This window comes from Ptiloglossa arizonensis, chromosome 2 (assembly GCF_051014685.1).
Source record: "Ptiloglossa arizonensis isolate GNS036 chromosome 2, iyPtiAriz1_principal, whole genome shotgun sequence".
Taxonomy (NCBI): domain Eukaryota; kingdom Metazoa; phylum Arthropoda; class Insecta; order Hymenoptera; family Colletidae; genus Ptiloglossa; species Ptiloglossa arizonensis.
In genome coordinates this window covers 16201198-16227114 of record NC_135049.1, presented here as the reverse complement: position 1 = coordinate 16227114, position 25917 = coordinate 16201198, and the positions used below count along the sequence as shown (strand labels likewise).

Sequence of the window (25917 nt, the reverse complement as noted above, 5' to 3'; positions counted from 1 at the left end):
TTCGTTTCCCTTGATTCGCAAATTTGTTACACGGCTGGTTTTTTAATTCCCTGCGGCGCTAGCGGACCGAATTTCTCCCATTCCATATGATCCGCGATTTATGGGGCAATAAACGCTTTAATAAGATGCAGACTGTAAATAGGGGGCGGTTGGAGGTGGTGATATTTGCCTGGCTAGGTTGCAGCCGGAATTCTCTTCTTCGTTTTTCTGTCTCTTCTTTCCGCAGTCTGGCTCGGTGTTCGAGCGCGTATCGCGAGCTGTACGTGGATTACATGCGGAAGTCAGTCTTATTAACATCGGTGCCAGGTGGACGAGATAAGAGTTAATCGCCAAGACGTGGCTCTATCCACGGCTAAAGGAGACGCAACAACTCATCCAAGTAGGCACGGCATTGTCACGTAAAACAATCGTCGATCATACCTACCGGTTAAATGTTTCTCGTTGAGTAACTACTTTTCGTAGTTAGGATACTTTTCGTATCGTTTTCATCGTTTGAGATTCGTTCCGTCGCGTTACCACGAATCGATAATGCTTCGCGCGATGTTCGAAAATTGTTACTGTCGATTTTTAATACGCGAGGCACGGATAGAGAACGTTTTGTCGAAATTGATAGAATTCAAACGAGTCGTTCGAAGAGTTCGATAAATGGGATACAGTGCGACGAAATTCGAAATGAAAATAACTACTTGGCTTTTAAAAGAATTTTCGAACTCGTTCGCGTTGCTTTTGTCTTCATAAGTACGTATAGTATATTTTTGAAAAGAACGCTTGCACGAATCGAGAAAAAAACAGCGGTGAATGCGACTGCTGATCGCGTATCCGAGCAACAAGTTTTATCAATATCCGAGATATCATTCTACGTGATTTGTAAGTTCTATTCTTATTCGTTTGCAAAGGTGATCGTCCGAAGGCACATTTTTATGCTTGTTTTTTACTAGTTTCGTATTTGAAAATAAAGGCCCGCACAGGTAGGTAGAGTAGGAAATTGGGGCGAAGTAATGCGGAGAGCAGTTCCGTTCCGGGTGTATGATAAGCTGAGGAACTAAATTTAAAAAAAAGGAAGTCGGTGGAATAGAAGAAGACAAGAAGCCAAATGTTGATTCCAGACCATCTAGTTTCTTTAATAAAAAGTAATGGTACTTTTAAGAGCTATCAGCTCCATTTCTGAGGATGGACCATATTCTTCCAAGTGTTTCTTCCTTTGTATGTACGAAATTAGTAGCAATTGTTGTAAGGAATTGAGGGTATACTCTTTCGTACGTATACTCTTGTTGTTTATTATTTTCTGTGTATATAAGTAGTTCTTGTATGTCGTAAATAACAACGTGTTGAACAGTTTAGACACTATATTGCTTCGAACCTCTATCGGATGTACTAAACTGTTACAGTATCCAAGTGTGTTGAATTGCTCGTACAGGTCAACGATGAAACAAACGTTTAATTTGTAATTCGTTTACAAACTCGGCAAATCTCGTTTTCAAGTGTATCGACTGCTAGTTATCTCGTAAGCGGGGTAGGTAGCGTTTTGATCTCGAACCGAGGTCTTAGATCCAGATTACACTGGGAGCGAGTGAAATACAACGAGTGTGTTGTATCGTTTAAAATGTTACAAAATAAAATTATACTTCTTGTTACATCTTTAGCATTACCAACAAATTGACGAGGTTTTAATAATAATAATAATAATACGTCTCTATTATCAATCGCAATAGAAAGTAAAATGAAAACGAGATTCAAAGTACGTTACATAGAGAAAAAACAACGTAAGCGTTATTTATAACGTAAAAGGGGACATTCAGTGATACGCTCTTATTATTAGGTCGTCTTGTAAGTTCTTGACCGCGGTGTGTTTGTATTTCTTGCGATACGTTTCACAAAGATACAGAGCTAGAAGGACATGGCTGACGAAACTGTTATGCTTCGGTTTAGTCTGTAGAAGGCATTCGAAAGCCACAGGTCGCGACGTTATAAGAATTTTATATTTAGTACTCGGTACAATAATGAGTGAAATGCGTGTCCATTTTCATCTCGCGTTGTATAACTTCCGGAAAGTGAATAAAGCAACAAGTGTAGCAAATAACGTTTGCGTCGTTTATGGAGAAGCTATTTTATCGGCTCGTACTTGCAGAAAGTGGTTCGATCGATTTTCGAAGGGAAATTTTAATCTGAAAACGAGGAGATTTTCCAGTACGAGAAATATCGCGTATTCCGAACATCTCGAAATCACGTGTACACAGACATTTCAAGAAAATGAGAATGACGCCAAATCTGAACGCGCGTTAGCTTCGTAGGTAAGATTAAAATATTACTTTACACGTTAGAAAAATCAAGAACGACAATCTACAATTAAAAGAATATTTTCCTCGCAAAAATCCCACTAATCCAATATAATACCAATATAAACAAACGAATACGATTTCGTTACTCGAAACCGACATAAAAATTCCCCAAAGTCAACGATAAGCACCGAATCGTCTATCCGTAATCAACTTCGACTATGTTCCATCCAAGTGGATTCACCGCGAACAATCTCCGTGGAAGACGCGAGACGCAGAAACACGCTGATCGTGTTTCCAAACTTACCGGAATAATGAAACAAAACAAACGCACGGAGACGTTAATATCCAGCAAAGTAGCCGGGAACTTTCTTTATCCTCTTACCGTGAAATTCTTTCTTGGTCGAACTTTCCGGAATATTTTCAATCAAGATTTACCATCTTCTCGTCGGGGAGGTACGGGGCTGTGGGTGGTGCCCCGTTAAACTGTTTTACGCGGTTCGAATTAGTCGAACGAGTTGGTTCGCGGATTAAAAAAAGATTTCTCCGCGTATCAACGGGGGGGGGAAATTCACCGGGCGGAAAATATTATTTCGAACGAAAGTTGCGGGTGAACGGTCGCCTCGAATCCTCATTTTCGAAACGGAGCAGCTCGGCTTCCTTTTCGTTCGTTCGCTATTAAATCCCAGCCACGCAATCTCGGTCTCCGTGGCTCCGTGTTCTTTTGTTTCTCTCTCTCTCTCTCTCTCTCTCTCTCTCTCTCTCTCTCTCTCTCTCTCTCTCTCTCTCTCTTTCTCTCTCTCTATCTCTATCTCTATTTCTCTCTCTCTTTCTCTCTCTTTCTATCTTTCTCTTTCTATCTCTCTCTTTCTCGCGTTTCACACTTGTTCGTCTTAATATTGGCCTCGTGGGCGGACAGGCTGGGACCTAATCAAAGGGATGCGGTGTTATCCCCGGCAAACGGAGATTCACGGGGCGTTTCGAGGGCGTAATCGTAGACGGGAAATACACGCTCGAGATTCCGAGGACGGGGAGCACGATTTCCCTCCGAGTGGTCGCGATAAATTTATTTTGCTTGGCGCCGATGCAAGGGAAAACGACTCCGGCGATCTCGTCGAGTTAACCCTTGACCCTTGGCCCGTGGCTGTACGGACGTTTCTCGGAACGATGGCTCATTTCGTCTACGTATAACGGAAACGTTCGCGTTTCTGGGTATTGCTCGCGCGGTCGCGGTTAATAACTCTGAAAGAAACGTGGATTATTTCGTCGATGATTTATCACTCGTAGAGAAATTAATTAACCGTCGCTTATCCCGGGATTTTACACGGTGTCGAACCGAACGTGCCAATTAGAAATCCGAGCGTTTCTTTTTCGTTTCGGAGCGAACACCGTCGCGCGTAATGGGACACACGTACACGTGACATCATAAATCGGAGATTCGTCAGCGTTGAGAAATTTTGTCCCAACATCGATCCGTTCGTTCCTTCCTACGACTCTTTCGGGCTATCCGTTAGTGGCAAATTAATTAACTGCCATATCGCACGGCCTGGTATTTTACAACACATTAACTTCCGTATACCAATTAGAAATCCAAGACTTATTTAAATATAACGGCAACGACCGGATGTGTATCCGTGTTGGTAAATTTTGTCGGTAGATCGATCGTATCCGATTCTTACTACGAATGTTTCTCGTTGTTCGTTGTTCGTACAATTGGCTCGAATTGTTCGCGACGTTTGTTCGAACGTATAGTCAAGTTTCCATTTATTCGTTGCCCGATATTTAATTATACAAGTCATTTTTATCGAGACGAGTGATGTATGCAAAGTTGTTTATCTTTCACCGATTATTCGAAACTCTCGCGTCGATAAGAATTGTTCTTATCTTTTGTTTTATTTTCCTTCGTCTCGATGTATTTGTTTGCACTGTATTTTTTCGCGTACGTGCTCCTCTTTTGCTCGTTTCACTTTACGTTGCACAACTCTTTGTAAATAAATTACACGATTGTTTTCCGTTCTCGTAACCTATTTTTGCTTCTTCGCGATTCGTCGGTGATTTCGTCAGTTTCGAGGATTCGTTCGATAAAATTGGATGAAATGGAATTAAAAATTTCCAAGAAATTGGATCGGTTCGAAAACATTCTGCGACGATTTTCACGGTTCGAGCGATGTCCGAATAATCGCGAAGGCCTCGATATCACCGAAACTGCGAGAGCCGGAGAAAAATTTGTCCAACAAAAGGGACCATCGGTGATAACAGTTTCTCCGTGGGTAGTGGTAGATATACGATGGTTACATTTACTTTCTTAAGTGAAACGATTTTTCTTCCTATTATACGGTGTAACGGATCTTTGGACGAGTATAAGGATCCAAGAGCGTCGAGGAACACGAATAATGGAAAAGAATAACGAGTACGTTTTAAATTCCCTGTAATAAGATATTTAGTTCACGGATAGCTCGTACAGTTTTGTAATCTCGTAACAATCGCATCGCGGTATCGTTTTAGAATATTTATGGTGTATTTAATTAAAGATCGTACCGTGTACGTTCATCGGCGCACGATCATGGAAACGATATAACTGTCCTCGAGATAAAGTTGTATTTAAATACAATAAGGATCGTAAATTTTAAGCACGCCGACAACCGAGAGAAACCGACCGCTCGGTAGCAAATAATTAGAGAAATATTCCAAACGCTCGAGACTTAATTTCGTCTAGCGAGATTCACACGATTTGGGCGATGTAAGCCAGTTATGAAATATCTTCTGTCGAGGGGCCAGGCATTTCTGTGTTATTTAAGCGACGTCGAGGCAGCTGCGCGCAGAAAGATGTTCTTGTCGCGAACGCCGCGCGCGTGTAGGAAAATTTTGCAAAATTTCAACGCGGAAAGAATATTCTAATTAATTCGGTTCAAGTAACGCGTGCACAAGGAAGCGAAATACGTACGATGCTCCGAGCGTGTTAACCTCTTTAAGGATACTTACGTGTACGTTTCACCTTGTTTAAAGTATTATACTGTAACGTGAACACGATCAAAAGTGCGAGGATAACTTTTTAATGAAATTTCCCAACGATGCAACGCGCCAATATTGGCATTGAATCGATAGACGCGATTGGTCGATATCAGAAATTTCAGAAACGAACGAATATTGCGAGAGTATTGAATTGTTACGAATTAAATTGAATATTGAAAAAAAAAAAGAAAAAAACTATTTTTAAACGTTCGTATGCACGCGTGCATATCTGCTGTAAACACGATTGTATCGAAACGGTTGAATGGATTTCAATGGAACTTTACATTCAAGTTTCGTATACCCAACTCACGATCTGATTAGATTTCGGCCGAAATGGATAAAAAAAATTCCACGCTATCGTTTTATATCATTATCGAGAGGAGGATCCGAACGTTGCGTTCGAAAGTGTTGCAATTCGGTTCTGCAAATCCCATTTATGCGACGAACCCTCGTTATTGTTTCTCGACGTTGCTGTCTATTTCTTAATCGCTTGAAAATCAAAGTAACACCGATATCAACGATACTATTATTCATAGAGAGCGGGGGTCCAAATAAATTACAGCATTTACTTGATTTATTATGTATTATTCGCGATATCTAATTTTAAATTCCTGTAATTCATCATGCGACGTAGCATGTTGAGCGTGTTTCGTTTCTTGTCGGATTTATCGAAATTTATAGCTCCTCGTTCCATTTCGAATATATATGTATTCCGTTTCACGCACAGTGCCGTTAAGTTTGTACCGAATTGCGTTCGCGCCATTGTTTTCGCGTTCCTGTCGTTTATCTTATCGAAAGATGTTTAACTTGATTCGAGCGCGCGATGATGTCAGGAGCAATAAAATTCTGCGTGAACGTCGATCGACCGCGTTTTATCGGCGCCTTTATCAGCTGCTCGGCCGCACAAGAAACTCGTTACCTTTTTCTCGATTACCTTTCACTTCGTCGCCGTCCGTCGGATCGGAAAATCTCGTTCGATTGCACGAAACTGTCGCGGAAAGCTATAACCTCGTTACAAGTGGCGAGTTGGGAAAAATACAGGGAAAGTTTCGTCAGGTGATACCAAACGACGGACAATCAATTTTCGTTTCGGTGAAAGAACTCGGGAAATCATACAAGATTTCTGGAATCGTGATTCGTAATCATCGAACCCGAGGAGAAACAAATTTTTCAGTTCTGTTTCGATTTCGAAAATTGCATCGCTCGGTGTTCAATTGAGCAATCGACGATAGAAATTTGCTAAAGGATCCGTCGAGGTTGCTTTCATTGATAATAGAAATTTCATCCTCTTATCGTTGTTCGATTTCTCTTCCACGAAAATATTTGCCGAATTTAGCAAAAGTTTATTCACTTATCTTCCCGCGGTGGTAAAAGATACGCCACTCGAACAATATTAGGTTTTTGTAAAGCGACGTTTATTGAAATGCAAATATTGATCGCGTAATTTCTGTAGACTTTTTTCATAACGGATGAAATATAAATTTTTAATACGCGAATAAATAACATTTTATTCGTTTCGACGATCACACGTTTCGCGTAACGAATTTGAACTAATTCTTCGTACGAAATTCTTAAATAGTATTTAAGTATTTCGAGAACATTCGAACATTGCTGGACGCTTTTGACGTTAAATAGAATTGAATAAATATCAATTTCATTCGTTCGCGTAGCTCGTCGGAGGTGAGAATCACCGAATATTCTCTCGTCGTCCCAACAAATTTTCATTAGAGAATATTTTCGCGCTATAAATTTGTACGAATTAAATATTGTGGTTCGTTCGCGTGAATTTCCATGAACGAACCGGATACTATTATTTTGACAGATAAGCGATTTCAAAGATATTATGCGCGACGCGTTTGCATCGACCGACATTCGTAGATGAAAATAAGGAACACGAAAATACGAGGAATATTATTACAAGGAAATAGGTGTCGCAAAGAGCGTACGATCTAAATGTAAACATATTCGATAAAAATAACATAGGATTGGAAAGAATATAAAATCAAAGCGTTTCGAAGCAATTCCTAAAATAATTGCTATTCAATTTTCTGCTCTCCGAATCAATTAACGCGTTGACCCAATAGTGCGTACAAACTTTACAAATTTTGCAGGGATACTTTTTTTTCGAAAATACCGAAGATTACACGAGATAATTATCTATTAAAGAATAGTGCAACTCAATTACGTTGCAACAGTACTCTGACAATTGATGTTGAGAAACAAATAATTTTAAAGATCGTCGTTACATTCTAAAAGGAGTACAATTCTACAATTTTGATTCTATGCATTGCACACGTGTTCAACTTGCATCCCTCGAATGCAATGCATCCAATCTTAGTTGAATATTTCCTTACACATAATACACTCGGTGACTCCGTCGTCGCTCAATGAATTCTATACGTTATCTACTAAACGTGCTCTCTTATTTTTTCGACTGGTCTTTAATTATCTGACGGTGAAGATAAGAGTGAGTTTCGGTCGGTACTGGCTGCTGGTTGGATACCAGAGGATCTTCCCCTAAGTATAACAAAAAATCAACCTAAAAAACTAAGGCTAGAGGAATTCCAAACGTGTACGCTTCGAATGCACCGTAGTTTCGAATTTCAATGTAATACTATATTCAACGCGCACGTTGAAAATAGTATTCATTCATTGATAATGCAAACGAAAAAAATCAAAAAAAAAAAAGAAAAAAATGAATCTCTTTAACGAAAAAAAAAGAAAATGGACACCCCCTTAAATAGCCTATACGCGGAAAGATTTATCGGACATTTAGCTGCGTGTTCGGTCGATCGTTTTTTTGTTTTTTTTCCCGTTGGTCTTTTTCGTGAGAAAAACAGTCAATCGAGCCAGCAGGCGAAGCTCGTGCACAGGCCGTTTTAAACGGATTACCGAAAGTTTGACTTCCGAAACGACGCAAAACAGTTTTTCGAGCTCGATATCGGCAAGCCGCGGCGCACACGGGGATGAATGAAAACGTTTGAAGCGCGTCTAAACTTTTGATCGGCAGCGTGTCTATGCTATGCGCACCGTGTCGTTTAATTAATTCCAAGCACGGCTTTAAAATTTCATATCCTCCGAGTGGATGTGGTGTTGCGTGCCGCCGGTCGGCCGTAAATCATTTTGTCATTTCATTCGACCGTGTATTTTTTACGAAGAATTTTAATGGCAAATAATTCGTAGGAAGTCGTAAAATTCTCCGACGATTCGCAGCTCGACTTCTCGTTTGATTTCTTTTTTAAAGCGTGCGGCGATAGCGTCAAGATACACGTTGCACCAGAGCTCTCTCTCTCTCTTTCTCTCTCTCTCTCTCTCTCTCTCTCTCTCTCTCTCTCTTTCGAGGTTTCGTCGGCGATTCTCCCGCGAGAGAAATAGTTCGTTACTGTCTTCAAACGAGACAGGGAGAATGGAATCACAGATCGAGGGTTGAAGGTATGTGTCTTGGCAGACAGGCCGCAAATTATCGCGTTATCTGCACGCGAGAAGTTTCGGGGATCGAGAAATATTTACCGGAAGTGAGAGTCGAACGTTGAACCTACCGGGGAGTTATTACTCAAGCGATTGATGCGTGTTTTCTCGTCTAATGTGATTTTTTGGTTCGTTGTTTTGCGTCTGGAACGTTCCGCAGGTTTTATTTTTTTTTTTATTATTTTTCCGCGTTACGCGTACCGCACGGTAGTTCTCGAGTGATTAGAGTCAACGTGGATATCCGTAATTGATAAGTGTACTTGTAATTATCGCGGCGATTCAAATCGTTCAAAGGAGGACCGACGATAATGTTCGGAACGTTGAATAAGTGTTATTAATAATGTTAGATACGATAACGGGGTATTTGAAATGTACAATCGAAACAAGATGCAAAAAAGCGGGGCCGAAATGTTGTTGGGAAACCTAGCCTCGGAGAATTAGTTAAAACTGAAACTCAAGGACTGAATAATATGTATAATGGAATAAAAATAGAGGTTGTATGTATGTATGATAATTGGTAAACTTTGGGGACAATATTGAAGGATAAAGGATCCAGCAATGGGTTCGAAAGAAGAATAAGTTTGTGCATCACTAGTATTAGGATGCAGATGTATAACGATTATTTAGTGCAAATAAAAATATAGTTATGTAATAAATGTGACATCAGTCCTATTCAAGAAGGTTCACGATTGTGACCAAAAAAATAAAAAATTTAAAAACTGTTTCTTAGAACTAATACGTACCCGTGATCGAAGCTACACTTGCTTTATTTAAGTTCCTGTACAGAAAATATAATTACCTATTCCCTTTTTCGTAGTAATAAAAAAATGAAATCATACAATTAACCATTAAATGATAAGTCAATGGTAAAAACTGGTGTTTAATAAAAAAAAACATGAATAATTTTTGTCATTTGTAAAACTTTAAGCGGCTCCGTTTTCTTCCCTAAGCAACTAACCTAAGTTGCGAGTAGGTCCGGCACTACATACGATCATTTACATAAAACGCATTCTTTGACCAAGTTTTTCGTCAATAGGACACGCGACCACAAATGGCTATTACTTACCATTTATTTTATTACGCAAACACGAGGTTCTTACGCGCGAACGTTGAAATTGAGAATTCCTTTGCAATTGACTCGACGGTGGTTACAAGAGTGCAGTATTCTCTGGATATCTGAAACGAAATTATCCGAGAACGTAAATACCCGTAGCTAAAGTTAAGACACAATTGCACGGATATCGCAAGCCGCGACAGAAAGAAAGTAATTAAATAATGTTTTCGCCACAGCTGAAGTGGCAACGAGATTGCGTTGCTCGTGTTGCAAAATGAACAGTTTCGTTTCCAGTCGCGGCCGTTTATTTCGTTCGATGACGAACCGGTGCTTTTCGTTTCGAGGTACTCGTGAAAATAGATAGTTCGAATCATGAGATCCTAGTCCGTCGTTTATTGGACTCGGTCACGAACAACTTGGAACGCAGTAGATTACTCCACGTGGATAATGTGCGTCGTTCTTGGCACGTCTCTCGCAAATATTTAACAAGGATAAGTTTTATCGGAATTCGTTTTGTTTTTTCACGAGGGTTCCGATAACTGACGTACGATTCTCACTTTTAAGATAACACGTCACTCGTAACGATGTTGGTAAATACATCCTTAATTCTACACCGTTTCGCTATTGTTTGTCAATGTATTTGGAATTTTACGAACTCGGCTTTCGTTCATTTTCCAGAGGCTCACGGAATATGTACAATCCTTCAGAAATAAATCGCGTGAATGCGAGTAATGCTTCAATACTGAGCTAAAGTTCAAGGGCGTCGGTTTGGAACTTGGACTTTCGTGGAAATTCTCTGGTTCTAGAAATTGAACGTATCGGTTTCAAAGTTTGTGCATACATCTGTGTTTTTTTTCAAATGCCGATAATTTTGTCACGCGCAAGTAATTTAGGTAATTATTTACATTACGGGCGACCTCGTCGACTCTCGTGACCTTAAAGTAGGTTGTTAAGCGTATTCGAAACTTCGGAGATACAACATCTAGCATTGTAAATATTTTCGCAAATATCTCGAAAAGCGGTTGGTACGTGTCGGAAAAAATTTCTCAGAATGTTGACTTCGACACCATATTTCAAGGAAATAAAAATCAGCCAAGTCGAGTATTTTATGCACTGAGAATAAATATCAAAGATCTATAAAAAATTTCCATTTCTTTAATCCCATCGTACTCTTCTCAGATTAATGCTTTCGAAGAGTTAAATCCTCGAGAGCCGACTCTCTTTATCTCGAAATTAAGTAGATCCCTTGATTGCATTTTGATCTAGATAAATCAGCTGTGAATTACTCTTTCTTCTGACGTTTTGCGAAAGGAGAATCGAGATCCTCTTTAGAGGCTAGCAATTAATCCTCTAATCTGATAAATGCACTCGATGGTTCGTACAAAGGATTGTCGTTCCTCTTTGAAATCTTAGATCGGTTCATCAATTTATCAGAATTTACTCTGGTTGCTTTTTCTGCTACTTCCGTTTTTTTTTTTCTCCCCGCTCCTTCTCACGGGGAAGAACCCCCGTGTTGACATCGAGTAAACTTTCTTGGTTCGATGGTCCGTTTCTGAAAGCGATCGGTCGGCTCGATGCCGAGCAAATAAACGCCACGCGCTTCGTCGACACCTCGTGGAGCGTTATTAGTGGCGGCGAATTTGAAAGTCGTCGATATTCCGACGCCACTACCCTTCGGTTTCCTTTTCCAGGCTAATGAAAGTCAAATTATCCACTGCCTTTTCTTGCCAGAGTGTTTACGAGTCCCTTGGAACAGTCGATTTTCATTGATCTCTCAGAAAAAAAGGTATAGAAGAAGAAACGAAAAATTTGGCTGTTTACTTCCTCTACTTCTCACCGTGCTCTCTTCTCAGTCATGTATAGAAGAAGAAACGAAAAATTTGACTGTTTATTTCCTCTACTTCTCACCGTGCTCTCTTCTCAGTCATGTATAGAAGAAGAAACGAAAAATTTGACCGTTTATTTCCTCTACTTCTCACCGTGCTCTCTTCTCAGTCATGTATAGAAGAAGGAACGAAAAATTTGACTGTTTATTTCCTCTACTTCTCACCGTATTGTACCTATACGCGTTTCGTTGCATAATCGTGCATCGTACCTGTACGAGAGTTTGTGTAATTTTTCGCACTCGCGTCGGAACGTTTTGTAATTTCGAAGCGTTCTAAATAGAAACGTAAAGATACTCTAGCGTTGTATATTTGGTAACGAAAGTGTAACGGTGTTGTAAAAATAGTACGTGGTAGTGAAAATGTTAATAATAATTGTATGTTGGCAGTTATGAGTTTTACTTATATATTTCGGTCGCCAAGATGTTCAAGATCTGTCTAAAAGATTGTTGTAGATCTGGGCAGCATCATTTGGCCGAAAACACATTTAACGACTGTATTGCCCTCTATACTACTATGCTTCGCTATATTCCATCGAAAAGTATTCGTTTTATCGGATAATTATGAGAATCTGGATAATGGAAAGAAAATTATCCTTATAACCGTTTATATTTATTCGGCGTAAGTGACTCGCCGATTCGTGCAACATGGCGTCGAATTTCACTAAGAAGAATTAAAATTTGTACGCTCGTCACGATGAGTGTAAGGTTGCTTTACTCGGAGTACAATAACGTCGTTCGTTGCGTTTTTATTCAACGTTGACGAGATACAGTGATGCTCGCACAACTGAAATTATTTTGCTCCGCGTAACTGAAATTGAACCGCGATGAGGGTAACGTTATTTATGTTTATTGTGTTTCTTCAGCTCGTATGATCGTTGACACGAACGGTTATTTCGGTTAAACGGTTATTACTCATTGTATATTCATGAGAGTATTATCAATGAATTGGTGAGATTGTCTTGATGAGAATGTGTCCAAACAGGACCTCCTTCAAGACTCGTGTCACTATCGCGAGCGTCGTGTACGCTAAACACGTATAGTTAAAAATTGTCCGAGTAGCAGCGTGTTTGGACTTGTATCGATCGGTAGAATCTCAGCAAAAGATCGACAGTACTCCCGTGAAGATAAAAGTTAATAATACGCATTAGCGAGTATTACGTTGTAAGCGGTATCGCTTTGAAGTTGGGTCATCGAGCGCGTGTAATAAGAGACGAGCTCGCTGTTGCGTTCTGTCTTGGTCATCTCGTTCGCTATCGTCGTCGAGTGGTTCACGCGTGGTTGGATTTTAGCTCGAGATACGAAAGATCGATTCTTGGAACGAAAACGCGAAACTCGATTAACCGAAATGCCGCAATTCTGATTTCATTTCAGTTATGCGGGCAATACTGTACTACGATCGGAGAAAGACAAAATTTGATTCGAATAATGGACGAACGAAACCAACGTATAACAAATCGCTCCATTGGACAGTTAAATTTTTATTCGTTACGAAATGTATCCCTTTTGTAATTCAAATTCTAATTTCTTTTCAACGAGTAATTCACAAAAGTGTGGAAAGTGATCCAATTATGAATACAATGTTGAACAATACCTTGTGTGCGCGCGTTATATTTTATTGGTAATTACAGATTACATTTGTAAAATACGAATTGAATTTATAAAGTTAGATTTATTTTGAAAAGAAATCTGCAACGAGAACAATTAACCATTATCCGAACGGGTTTCGAACTTTGGTACAAAAAAGACAATGATTTAGTAAGCACATGCTTGAATTAACTGTGCCACGGATATAGTATCTGCCAATTATGCGTATATTACCGAAGATATACAGCTCGTAAAAGCGTTAATGTTTCTTATTTTTTAAAATGCTCGTAAACTCCTAACCGTCTAACACGATATATCTTCTGTATTTGAAGCACTATCACATTTTTGCATCGTGCAAAATCCCATTAAAAAGCGAGCCTCACACTTGAGAATATTTTCTTGTCGGTTCAAGATAAAAAAAAAAAAAAAACGTCGATTCCTAGGACGAAAACTCGATCTTCCTCGAACAATTCAAACGTTGTGTGCCTCGTTTCGTTTCAGTTATCCGGGAACAACTATTTCTAGAGAGCGTTTTATTAGAATGAATCTGGAGCAAAGTTTCTGGAATCTTTCTGGATTCGAGCAATTTTTCATTTCATAATGGCTCGCGTCAGTAAAAACGATTATTACGCGTTGGAGATATAACGTCTATATTAAATAGTTACGTAAAATTAATTTTTAATATTTATTCGGGTGTACAGTTAAATGGAAAAGTCCAAACATCAATTTAGAAATTACTTACTTCTCAAACAATCTTTCAGAACAGTTTTCAATCGTTCGAACTTAAAATTACATTTCGTGGTAAATTAAAAAAAAAAGAGAAAAAATTGGCATCACTATGATTCTATAACAATAGAATGAATATAGTTCACTCTCTATAAGAACGCGTAATTTGCAAAGGTGTACGCGAAACTCCTAACGTGATTCTGAGAATTATACGAGGTAATGTATAGTACAAATGAGCCTAAAAAATTCCATGGTTACGAATAAAACGTTAATCGAGAATAATAAAATTGTGACGAAAGCTTTGTTTTCGAGAAAAATCTACATTTGATAATCAGTCGATGATTAATGAACCTAACTAATAACCGATGTTACGTCATGGTTAATGTCAGGGTTTATTTACTACCAGTAGGTAAAAGTGGGGCAAAGCGGAAAGAGTGGGTGAAACTGAACGTCAATATTTTTCGTAGATAAGGGACATAAACGAGTTAAGATCGTATGACGTGGTTTTGAGCAAGTAGTCCTTGCATTATTTCATGATCGACCGTAAAGTTGAGCAGACGTCAACCGAGAGTGTCGGGGAAATTTTCAGTGTCTGAATTTCAATTTCGCGTTAACTTCAGCGTCGGTTTTTAAATCTTCGTTTAAATTATCCACAACGGTAAGTACAGCAATTCGTTCCGTATTCCTTAGTATTCATTTTAACGTTTGACCCGATTTTTCATCGCACGTTAATGCGTAATTATTAAACGTATACTAAATTACTTCGTACGGGGCAAAATGGAATCCTTTAACGCGAGGCAAGACGAAATATCTACATACACAAGAACGAATTGAAATTATTTCTAATACGTACCTATTTATTCTTTCGTATAATTATTCGTTCGTAGAATACAATTTATATTATCATCGTAATTTCCAAAAGTATGAATCTTGTATAGAGAATTACGATGCGTGGCACTAGGCACATCTTTTATTTGTAACGAATAAATAAGTCGGTTGTAGTAAATTGTAATAAATAACAGGATTATTTAATTTCGTTAGAAATTGCTACTTTAGATTTCTGTACTTTCACATGGTTTTAAATAGGTGTTCCGTATTACTCCACGATTATAACGAAGCTTTCGAAAAATTTTATTTTTCAGTCTCTGATCAGACAATTTCTAAACAGAATACTCCTATTCTTTATAATATTCTAAAATCCACTCGAAACATTTAACGAAGTCCTACATCTTTCGCCTATCGATTCTTTTTACCAAAGTTCAAACTTAAGCGTTCAGTTTTACTCAACATTTCCGAAAGCGTTCTCAAGTTACGCGAAAGTACATCAGACGTCAAAATCATATCTATACTTTTAGTTAGTTTATCCCATTGTGTCGCGTGTCCGGTAGGAACTGTCGGTTCGAGTACGAGTCGAAGTCGAAACTACGGTACGAGTCGGAAATAGTAGTATTCCAATAGTATCATCCGACATTGTATCGTGTGCAAAAGCGATCACAGCAGCGGTCTACCATGAAATTCTTAACATCGGTTACCAGTTATCCGTACACCTACTCGATCGATTTTCGAACGCATTTTCCCCGAGAACGAAGCCACCGATGCAATTTCGTTACAATGATTAATTTTCGTCTCATTTCGAACCATAAGATCTCCCATCGTTGCTACAATCTACACTATTCCACACAGAAAAGTACAAATCGCAATGAAACAAGGAATTGATCAACGACATCTGGAAAATGAATTTCCCATTCGACTATGAATCCTACGTTGACGTAACGCAAGTCTAAGAATATTGATACGAATGGTACGCTTTCCAACAACGAGCTTCGTACAATATCGAACCGCGTGATTACCAAACGTCAGGAACCGGCCGATCGAGTTTCGTTGCAATGGATAATTAAAGAAGATTGGCGAATTAAAGCTGTACGCATGGTGGCTCGGTAGGAAGGTGCGAGTAGTCATCGCGTTGCCAATGGTTCGTTTCACGGAAGATGACTAATTGGACTGGTGCTCTTAACCGGTGTAACCAGCGAAACGGAGCCGGCAACGACGGGTAGCCGTAAAACACGCGATTAAACGCGGAACCATTCAACGTCGGTGCTCGTAAATCGGCGATCGTCTTTTAAAGCCGAGCGGGCTCGGTTCAGAGGGCTGTCCGGCAGTCGACACCGTGTAGAACGATCGTGCGCACGATTCGCGATATTCAATTTCGATGTACGCCACACGTTCGAGAAAGGAATCTCGCGGCGGGCTCGTAATCACCTGTACAGTCGTTGACAGGAACGTGTAGCCTGTGGCGATTGCGGATTCCGCGCACGGTAAGAATGTCGACCGCGGGATTCCGCTGTTTTCGCGTTTCGCAATTCACAGGCGGAAAAGTGTCCGTTTAATTTCATTCGAGCGCCGCGCGCTGAAAACTCGAGGACCGTATCAAGGTTCACGCGTTCCTCGGTCAACGTTTCTTTCGCTTCTTCGATCTCTTCCGTACGGTTCTCAAGGTTCGCGAACAATTAGGAACTTTTGGCACGGATCGTGTACTAAGGAAACGCACAGGTAAATAAAACGTAGACGTGGACACGGGTACGTCGCTCCGAAACCATCGTAACGCGTCGACCATCGAGACCATTTCACGAAACTTTTCTCCGAGCAATACTTGGATCTTTAAGGTTCGTACTTTCGAATCGATTTCGTCTCGACGATCGAACGGAGAGTTTTCGCGGAATCTGTAGTTTCAAATGTCTATTTGATGTGTAGTTGTATTCGTATTCGAAAGTCGTGCCTTAAAAAAATGACACCTGCAGTAACCGAGAATCAGTGTCACACGTATACATATTTATGATACGGTGGTCAACGTGCTAAAGGATATATGTAAAGTAGTATCGGAATGCAACAGTAGGAATGCAGATTGCGTCAGTAGTGGTAAAAGAATCTAATGAATTAATAATTGGATCAATATCGGCACTCGTGATAGTACTGATAGTATTTTTCGTAATACCCACGGTGATGTAAGAACGAGAACGCGACGGTTTCTCTTTTCATTGACAATAGGACGAGTGTGTTTAAATCGAATTCATCGATTTCAGAAGGAACTCTTACGCGCCATTGGTAATATTTAACATTGAGAACGAAGTAACTAATTTTCGTTCAAACGACGTACAAGTCGAGAATTGGATCACGTCGATAATGACGAAGGTGGACAAACAAGAGCTCTATAGTCGAGGAATTTTTTACTCGTTGGTAGGGGACAATGCAGGACGTGCAATCTGTTAGTAATTCTAACAGAGAGTCCATTACCACTGTTTGGCGATGAGAGTTTTCCAAAGAGATAAGACGATTCGAAGATATTGACCATTCGATGTGCTTTGTCTTTCGCTGTTTTTGTTCTCCGATTATCGGCTTGAATTGCCGGTAGAAATTTGATGATCCATTAAGCTTTGTTCGTAGATACTTTATTTTCTACTTCTGTTTGATCGATGACCAAGTTATCGATAATTATTTCTAAGACAAATTATTTTTATCCTCGATCTAAAATTATTTCGGAGACAAATTTTTCTTTCGGTGTAATTCGGTCTTGTCCGTTCGGAGTTTTTACCATCGAAGTTAATCGCTTAAAAGAAGACGGCGCGTACAGCTCGTGTGGACTTTGCAGATTTTTCGAGCAATAAAAATACGAGTCGCTAGATTCCGTCGTGTTTGCGGTGCGCGATTTCGGCGGTGACCTGCTCCTTTTAGTTGCTCGCGATTGCGGTATCGTTGATCACGATGAGACGGAATTAAATTCTTAGAAGCGTCGTTATACGTCGTTGACACAGGCGTGGGTGTTCCGGATTCTCCGTGGAGCAGCAGTTACGGGATTTTGTTGTTTGTCCCGTGCAATTTCGAGGAAAAAATATCTCCTCTTGGTTCAAACGTTAATCCCTTAAGAGTTAAACAGTTTTTTAGCAATGGATTTAAACCGGCCGCAACGGTATTACCCGTTTCGTTGAAATTCAATTTTCAACGCGATTCGTCAAACATTATTTTTATCGATCTACCTACGATCGTTTGGCGTTTAGATACATCGTACATTAATTGTCGAAGATTGCACGAATGGTATTTTTACACGTTTAGTTTTCCACATATTTATTCCTCAATTTAAATATTCTTTTGTTAAATTTGTATACACCCACAAGGGATAGAATAACGTAAGTTCCGCTTTCGAGAAATAAGAATCGAACCGTCGCTCGAAAGCGGGGTAGGTATCTATTTGATTCTATAAAACGGAATATTTAATTTTTTGAACACATCGTTATACTTCTCGAAATAGTTTTTCTTCGTATATTTATATATCCCGAATCGAGAAGCATACGAACGAATCTTTTCCAAATTAATTAAATTGGATAGTTACATTCGTGTTTGGTTCAATTGCATTGAAACTAGGGCAGATATCGTAGAGTGCACAATGCAGGTACCGCGTAAGAAGAAAAGTTTTGTCGCAGCATAGTTTTCAGAATGTAAAAGGAAAAAGTGAAGCTAGCCAATTCGGTGCAAAGTTTTATCGAGACGATAATCCTTTGTAACGACTTCTTCGCTATTAGAGTCTCGTTAAAATTTTACGTTCTTCTCGACCTTGATTACCCGCGATTGACATTTTTTCGCTGTTCCTGTCGGCGATTTTACGCGATTCGTGTTTCGAGCTCGTTGCCCTAACTTTCCTTCGCGTCGTTTGTTCGTTGTCTGACTTTCAGCTGTTAGGTCGTTCGTTATGCTTTCTTTATCTTTAGTCGCGCGTTTAACAAGAGAATTTGCGTTTTAAATCCTCTGCCGCCTCGCTGTCGGGTCATTGAAACGCAAATTTTATTCCCCGACCCGAGGATTCTTGTTTCTTCGACACTTGAGTCGAGTTTCACTGGTCGGTCGCCGCGAAAAAATCAGCGGATGTGCAGTCTAGATCGGTGAATCAACGATTCGAGTCGATGATTCACAAGGAACATCGAGAATGATCGAGAAAGATAAATTTCAATTGTGAAATACGAAATCTTCATTTTCTTTTCTGCTCGAGGTAAATAAACTTCGATATCGATAAAAGTATGCACCATTCCTAACGAGCCATTTTTTATTACTTTCCTGGATTTCATAAAAAAACTGTACGTTCTGTTACTTCTCGATTTGAAAATTCTTCCAATTCGTTTTCTTCTGGAAAAAAATCATAGAATAATATAAGTAGAATCGACCGAAGGAAAGAAAATTATGGACAGAGTAGAGAAACTTTTTATTATTATTAGTTTGTTCGTAATTCGGTACGTAATCGTATACATTTATTTATGGAGTAAACTTTATCCAAAACAGTGAAAAATACGCCAAAATTAAACTGAATTCGATATTGAAACAAATCGGTTCCAATTCTCTGAAGCTATTAACGATATACTTTATTACCCTCGATGCTAAAAAACTGTATCATTATTGGCGAAGTAATTACTCGGAAACGGTAAGAATTTATCTTTTGGAAAGTTTATAACGTTCAATTGTCGTATCAATGGTTTACCTTTACGCGAGTAAAACACTAAACCGTAAACAATTAGGATCATCGGTTGAGAAGAGTCTGTTTCATAAAGTAGGATAGAACTGGAGAAAGTGTGGACTGACATAAGATAGTCCTCGAACGACACAAGGATTGTACTTTATTACGTAAGAATTACATGTAATGCTCTCGAGGGGTCGGTGAACTTCTAAGTCTTGATTCACAAATGGCGGCACAATTACATCGAAGGTTCTAAACGTTTGTTTCGGCGAGGATGCAACTCTAGCGTCTGCGGTCTACATAGTAATAATACAATACTATTCGGTTATACAAAATAGAGGTCCGTTTATTTCATATATAATATAATCGGAGAAAAACAAAGTCGTCCACTATCCTTGGTTTTCTATTATTCTTCATAAAGTGCAATACATGAGTAGACTTCTTTCGTAATAAATGTTAGATTACTTTGTATATATTCGTTTGAGAGCAAAGAGTGAGGGAAAATTTTGCAAAGTACTAATAAAGTATATTATATAATATATACGTAACGAAAAATGTTACGAAATTTGTCAATTGCGTTAATTCATTTTCGTTTCGTTATTTCATTGTATTGGACACTTTTAACGATTTTGCTAAAATAAAGAACAAAAAGAAAGAAAGCAGAATGGAAGACTGGAGACTCTCGATTCTTCATTGTAATTATGAAATACTTTAACGTGAGAGATAAGACGTTAGAATTGATTTAAAATAAATCGTACAGAATGGAAATCGATGTTGAGTAACTGCTAAAAGTTTACTAAAATCGATTGACGGTAGGTTCGTAACGGTAAGAAGATTCCGAAAGAAAATGTTGACAAACGATTTCCATAACGACGTTCCGTGTGCTTAAAAGTTTCTCTTACCAGAGTCGTACAATTCACGTTACATTGAACCATTGTAACGCGTAATGCACACAGAAGGTACGTTGATTATAAACGTGTCCCATTCTCGTACACAGTGTGCGTTTTATGGAGATTAGCGCGTGAACGAGAATTGTGGACGATTTTCAACGCGAGCGATTGCACGTCGCTATAAAAAATCAGAAAATTTCTGTTTCCAACTTCCGCCTCTCCGAGCATAATTGCCGCGGCTCGACCGTGATCGTGTAAAACGAAAATTATGGTGAACGATAAATCGAGTAGAGAGAAAGAGAGAGAGAGAGAGAGAGAGAGAGAAAAATACAGCCATATCGTGGCTTATCGCCGACTGAAAACGACGCTGTAAAGGTGGGACGATGGTTTAATCAATGGGACGTAATGGAAAGATAGTGCAAATAATTTAACATCCGAGCCGTGGGACGAGCACAGATTATACGCCCCTGATCTCCCCTTTCGCGCGAGCGAATATTAATCACCAGCGAAAACATTTGCCTGTAAATTTGCCCTGTTATTTGTGCCCTATTAATTTCTGATTAATTAGACCGGTTGTTATCGTGGACGATGCTTTCTCGTTGTCGTCGACCGACCCCACAACAGCTGTCTCGTAGTCGGCAGATCTAAGCTATTAAGTAATAAAAGTCCCGATTACCGAGATTAATTCGCAAATTGGACGGAATATATTGGATTTTGTGCAGCCCACGAATGCTTTTGTAACGCGATAATCGGATACGATTCCATTTCATTTCCATTAAATGAATAATACGTTCTTGGAAATTATAGCAAATTACGTGTCGTAAGAGATCATTACGGACTGGTTCTACTTATAATTAACCAGAGCGTATCTTCCTGCGCGAACGTTTCGTTCTTCTTTTTTATCGTTCCTCTTGTTTGCGTTAAAGGACTCTCGTTTCGTTCGATACGAAGCAGATGGAATATGCGTTTCTAATTACCCTATCAATTGATATTCGCTAACCTGACGTAAATTGCGACAACGCTTAATGGCTCCGCGAATATTTATGGTACACCGTGGCGCACATGTAATCACTCGTTATCACCCACCTCGAACGGTTAGTATTTCGCCATATTTCTTGGTACATAGTTGCCGCCGAAGGACACGGATTATCTTCCTCTGGGTAATATTTCTCGAAAAAATATGTCGCTGGTAATGTGTTTCTGGATACCCATGACGGTAATAAACGTTTGAGTAGACCAGTGTCGGAAATATATTCTTCACGGGTAAAGAATGTGTACGAGTTTAGTCCGGAACAAGTATCCGTTTAAATGTGAATACACTTTAAACGTTTCGACGTTCAATTAGTAGTTACTACGATTAATGTTACGACGATACAATATTTTATTTTACAATTGGTACGATATATCGTTCAATTACAAATATTATTTTTCTAACCTCGAATTTATCGTGTACTCCGAGTAATCTTTCTTTCAACCAAATATTTATTTTACAATTTCGTGTCACTTTTCTTTTTCGTTAATCTTCTAAAGAACAATTTATTCTCTTTTTACACACGTATTTTCATCTCAGTTTCTCTCTTTCTACCTTTTCGAATCAATGCTCTTTCTGTCGAACGTTTAAAATATATTCGTATTTTATAAACTAACGTTTGTTTTGGATTCGATTTTAGAATTCGAAGAACAATTCATTTTCGAATTCTTTTACACGCGTTTAATTAGTGTCGTATTATAATTCTTTACGGATACTTCTTCCAATAATTACTTTATCGATGAATAGTGCGATAGATTCGTTGGCTTATTTTCTCCTTGTTTTATTTAACCGTTAGTTATTGTGCACAAGAATTTCTGTTTTTGGGCGATAAAATCGAGGCCAACGGTTTACTTGAAAACGATACAGGTAACGATATTTATCTCGAACCGAGGTCGATGTCCGACTCGATGGATCCGTCACTTGTATCCGGTGTGAAAATTGTCACTTTAAAGCGGGAGTTACCGTTTTTCTTCGACGAAAATTTAGCGACGGATCTCCTATGCGAATCCAATTATTTCTTTCGAAACACCTCTATCTTTATTTTTCTTTCGTTGTTATTAGCGACGGGCAACGAAGACAATAATGGAAGAAATCCAAACGTTTTGTGGCCATTTTTATACGAAAAACAGTATTGCGTCGGTTCAGATGGACAGGGACGATTTCGTTTCCGTAAAAAGATCGCAGTGGTAGTGATCTCGATTTTTCACCTACATTCGTTCATTCTGACCAATTTTTTCTTCAAATTGATCGATTCCACGTGATCGTCGAATTGTCCCCCCGCGTTTTCATTTTAATTCACGCCTCGTTCGGTGCATATTTCACCGTGCGATCGATCGATCGATCCGCGGCCACGTTTGTTTTTGCATATTTCATTGAGTTTCGCGAGTTCGACGGTACGTTTGAAACTCGTTCCGCGCATTTTTCGTCGACATTGAACCGCGATACTCATTCATTCGCGCGGGAATTACCGTCGTTATACGAGAAACAATACACGGCTATGAAAATAGCGGGAAAGCGCAGCCACTTCACAGAGGCCATCTTGAAATTTTTCAGATCGGACGGAAAAAAAGGGCAAAAACTAAGAGTGGTGAAGATGATTCTCTACTAACAGAGTGTGGAAATTAACCGAGTGTTGAAGTGAGAGCCGCATTAACGTGTTATTAACGTCATGTAACGAACAGCGCGAAAGTAATCATGGAGAAGAGCTGCTGGTCGTTTTGGAGTAATCCGAGAGCCACGAAGGGTAAGTCGATTTTTTCTTTCACTAGCGGCGTATCTTTTCTTATTTCTCGACTAACCGCATGTACTTGCCTTGTAATCTTTATTGTCAACGAAAACCACGTACACGCTACACCGAAAGCGATCGTACGCCAGGAAACACGAAAACAATGGTTCTCGTTTGAGGAACATCTCGAACCGAGTCTCCTGTATTTTTCGTAATTTCGTTGCAATTTCGCCGATTGCGTTATCGGGAGAGAAAAGATATTCATTATTAACGGAGAAGTATAAAACATCGAGTCGGTGAACGAGTCGAAAGTCGAAACGAACCGATCGTGAGCATCGAATCGGGTTTAAATTCATATTTAATTAATCGTTCGTTCAAATTGAAAGCGAATCGCAACGCAAAATCGAATCGAGAGCGTGTTAATTCTGTTCGAATCGCAGCTGTTTACTACATCAGCGTTTCCCAAACTGATCCGCGAACGATCGTAATCGATAATTAACAAGATTGAAAAAAAAGAAAAAAAAAGAAGTTTTATATACTTTTAATATTATTCTCGTTCAGTTATTAATACATCCTGCCGTGGTTTGATAATCGAATGGACCACTTTGCGTAAATGTTATAAATTGAAATGATATCTACGAAAAGTAGCGATGCTCTGATAATGAAGAGTTCCACGAAGAGCTGATAATATCGTGTGACTCGATTTTTCCGATTGAAAATAATAATTTCTGTCATTTTGCAATGCATATATATCCAATATGTGTGTATCGTTAAAATTTCTTGATCAGATTTCGTCACATTAGCACAATTGCGTCTAAACGGCTAAACGAATTTCGATGAAACTATATATTTAATTTATGTATCTGTTCGAAGATTCGGTTAGATTTTGAACAAAATCGGTCCATGGGTAACAAGATTCATTTGTTGTAGTTTTTTGGTATCTTTTATTTTTTAAAATTTTGCAATCATTTCAAATCTCGTCTTTCCTAATAAATTCAGACCGAAATGCAATCTCGTTGCACACTTAAACCACACGTATTTCTCGTCGAAAGCTATTGCGACTCGGTCGATTTTATTCTTATTTTCTTCGTTAAGAATGCGTACGAGCGTACGCTTGTACGTTATTCATTGTAAAGCCTAAATGGTCGCAAGAGAACGTAAGTGTTCCGTATGCATATTGCTCGATGAAAAGTGTTCCGTGACTGAAATGGTTTGGGAAACGCTGCGCTACACTGTTGCATATATCCTGTACGAGATTCAGCTGAACGCGTTCACACCACGGTCACGCTTTTCGCCCACACTCCACCGTAACGAAAGGGTCCAGAACAGGTTCTCTCGATTCGTTCCGCGAAACAAATTAGCCGAACGTAGAATTACACCGACAATACGATACTTTCCGTCTCGTTGTTGTTCGATTTTTTTGTTCTCGTTGAACGATGAGATGATAAATCAGCCGGTTATAAAGAGACGCGCCGCTTGCTTTCTTGCGTTCTGTCGCATCGAGATCATTCGTAAGCCTCGTATAATTTCATCTGGAAACCACAGAGATTGGCTTTCTCGTCCCTTGACTTGTCTCCGATCGAAAGTCGCCATTGTCTGAGCGGTCTAGGCGGAGTCGATTCCTTTCCTAATGGTAAACCGAGTTGATTGTTTCGGTCGTTGATTCCCGACCGGTTCGAGGGATGAGTTTTAGCATCGCCGATTGAAGAAGCTGTGATTAGGATCGCGTCATCGCTCCAGGAAGAGAAAACGTTGCGTTATCAACGGATTGAACGTTGCGCAAGGGATCGAAACTAGTTTCTTGTCCATCCACGTAAATCGTTCCGTTAACGTTCCATTAGCCTTTCTTTCGATGACAAAAGAAAACTTAATCTGCTCGAAACCATGGAACTTTACCTATTGGTTAACGGATACGGGCAGATTTTTATTCGAGTAACAAACGACGAATAAAAATTCTCTACAACCGTTTACTCGATCGATGGTCGTTCGGTTAAGCTTTCGTTCGTTCGATGTGAAATACAATTCGATCGTGTGCTTCGGATTGCGATCTTTCATCGAAGAAGTAACGCGTGGAAGGTTCTTCGTCTTTTATTCGTCGTTTGAAATTTTTATTCCGGCAAACGGTTTGTTCCTCCGTCGAAGATCGACCGTATCCAATCCCAAGGACTCGACGTTTTTAAGACCGACCGTCGAACGTTAATAATTACGTAATTCATTCTTGAAACGTCTCCACTCCGTTAATCGTTAGCGTGTCGTACTCGTTAAATGTTATTACGTTGGATTCACCAGCGGACAGACTCTTTCTCGTAACGAAACAATATCGTCGAATATACGAGTACGTGGCTGATTTGAACGCGACGATCGGCATCGCGTTGCCGCTAGCGCAAACAAACGTCGGTTTCCATTTGCCGCGTCAATTATCGCGCATTCATTCGTTTTCCAGTTTCACGCCCGCCTTTATGGCTTTTTCGCCAGGTGGATATTTTTTGTTCACGTTCCCGGTGTTTCTTCGGACGTTCTCTCACGTCCCGTTGGATGTTTGCACGTCCCTCCGGTTTTCACCTCGGCCAAACGTTTCTCGTTTCCTTCCTTTTTTTTACTTTTTTTTTCAACGCCACACCATGGTGTACAACTAACGAGTGAGAACGCCTCTTCGGAACTTCCGTGGAAATTGAATACGACGATGGGAGGAAACTTATTTATTTATCTCTTTAGCTCGAAACAAGCTCGACCCGAGACGAGCCGGTCAACGAGGTTTTTCAAGTTCGA

The 25917-nt window shown here is 39.5% G+C and overlaps 1 protein-coding gene across 1 annotated transcript in view; it reads left to right on the top strand.

The window, feature by feature from the left end:
• The window catches only part of LOC143143797 (uncharacterized), an 83790-nt gene that overhangs the window by 15354 nt on the left and 42519 nt on the right, over positions 1-25917 (top strand). The window contains exon 3 of the transcript XR_012991249.1: positions 22977-23166. The gene's annotated coding sequence lies outside the window, so the exon portion shown is untranslated. The remainder of the gene's footprint in view (positions 1-22976; positions 23167-25917) is intronic.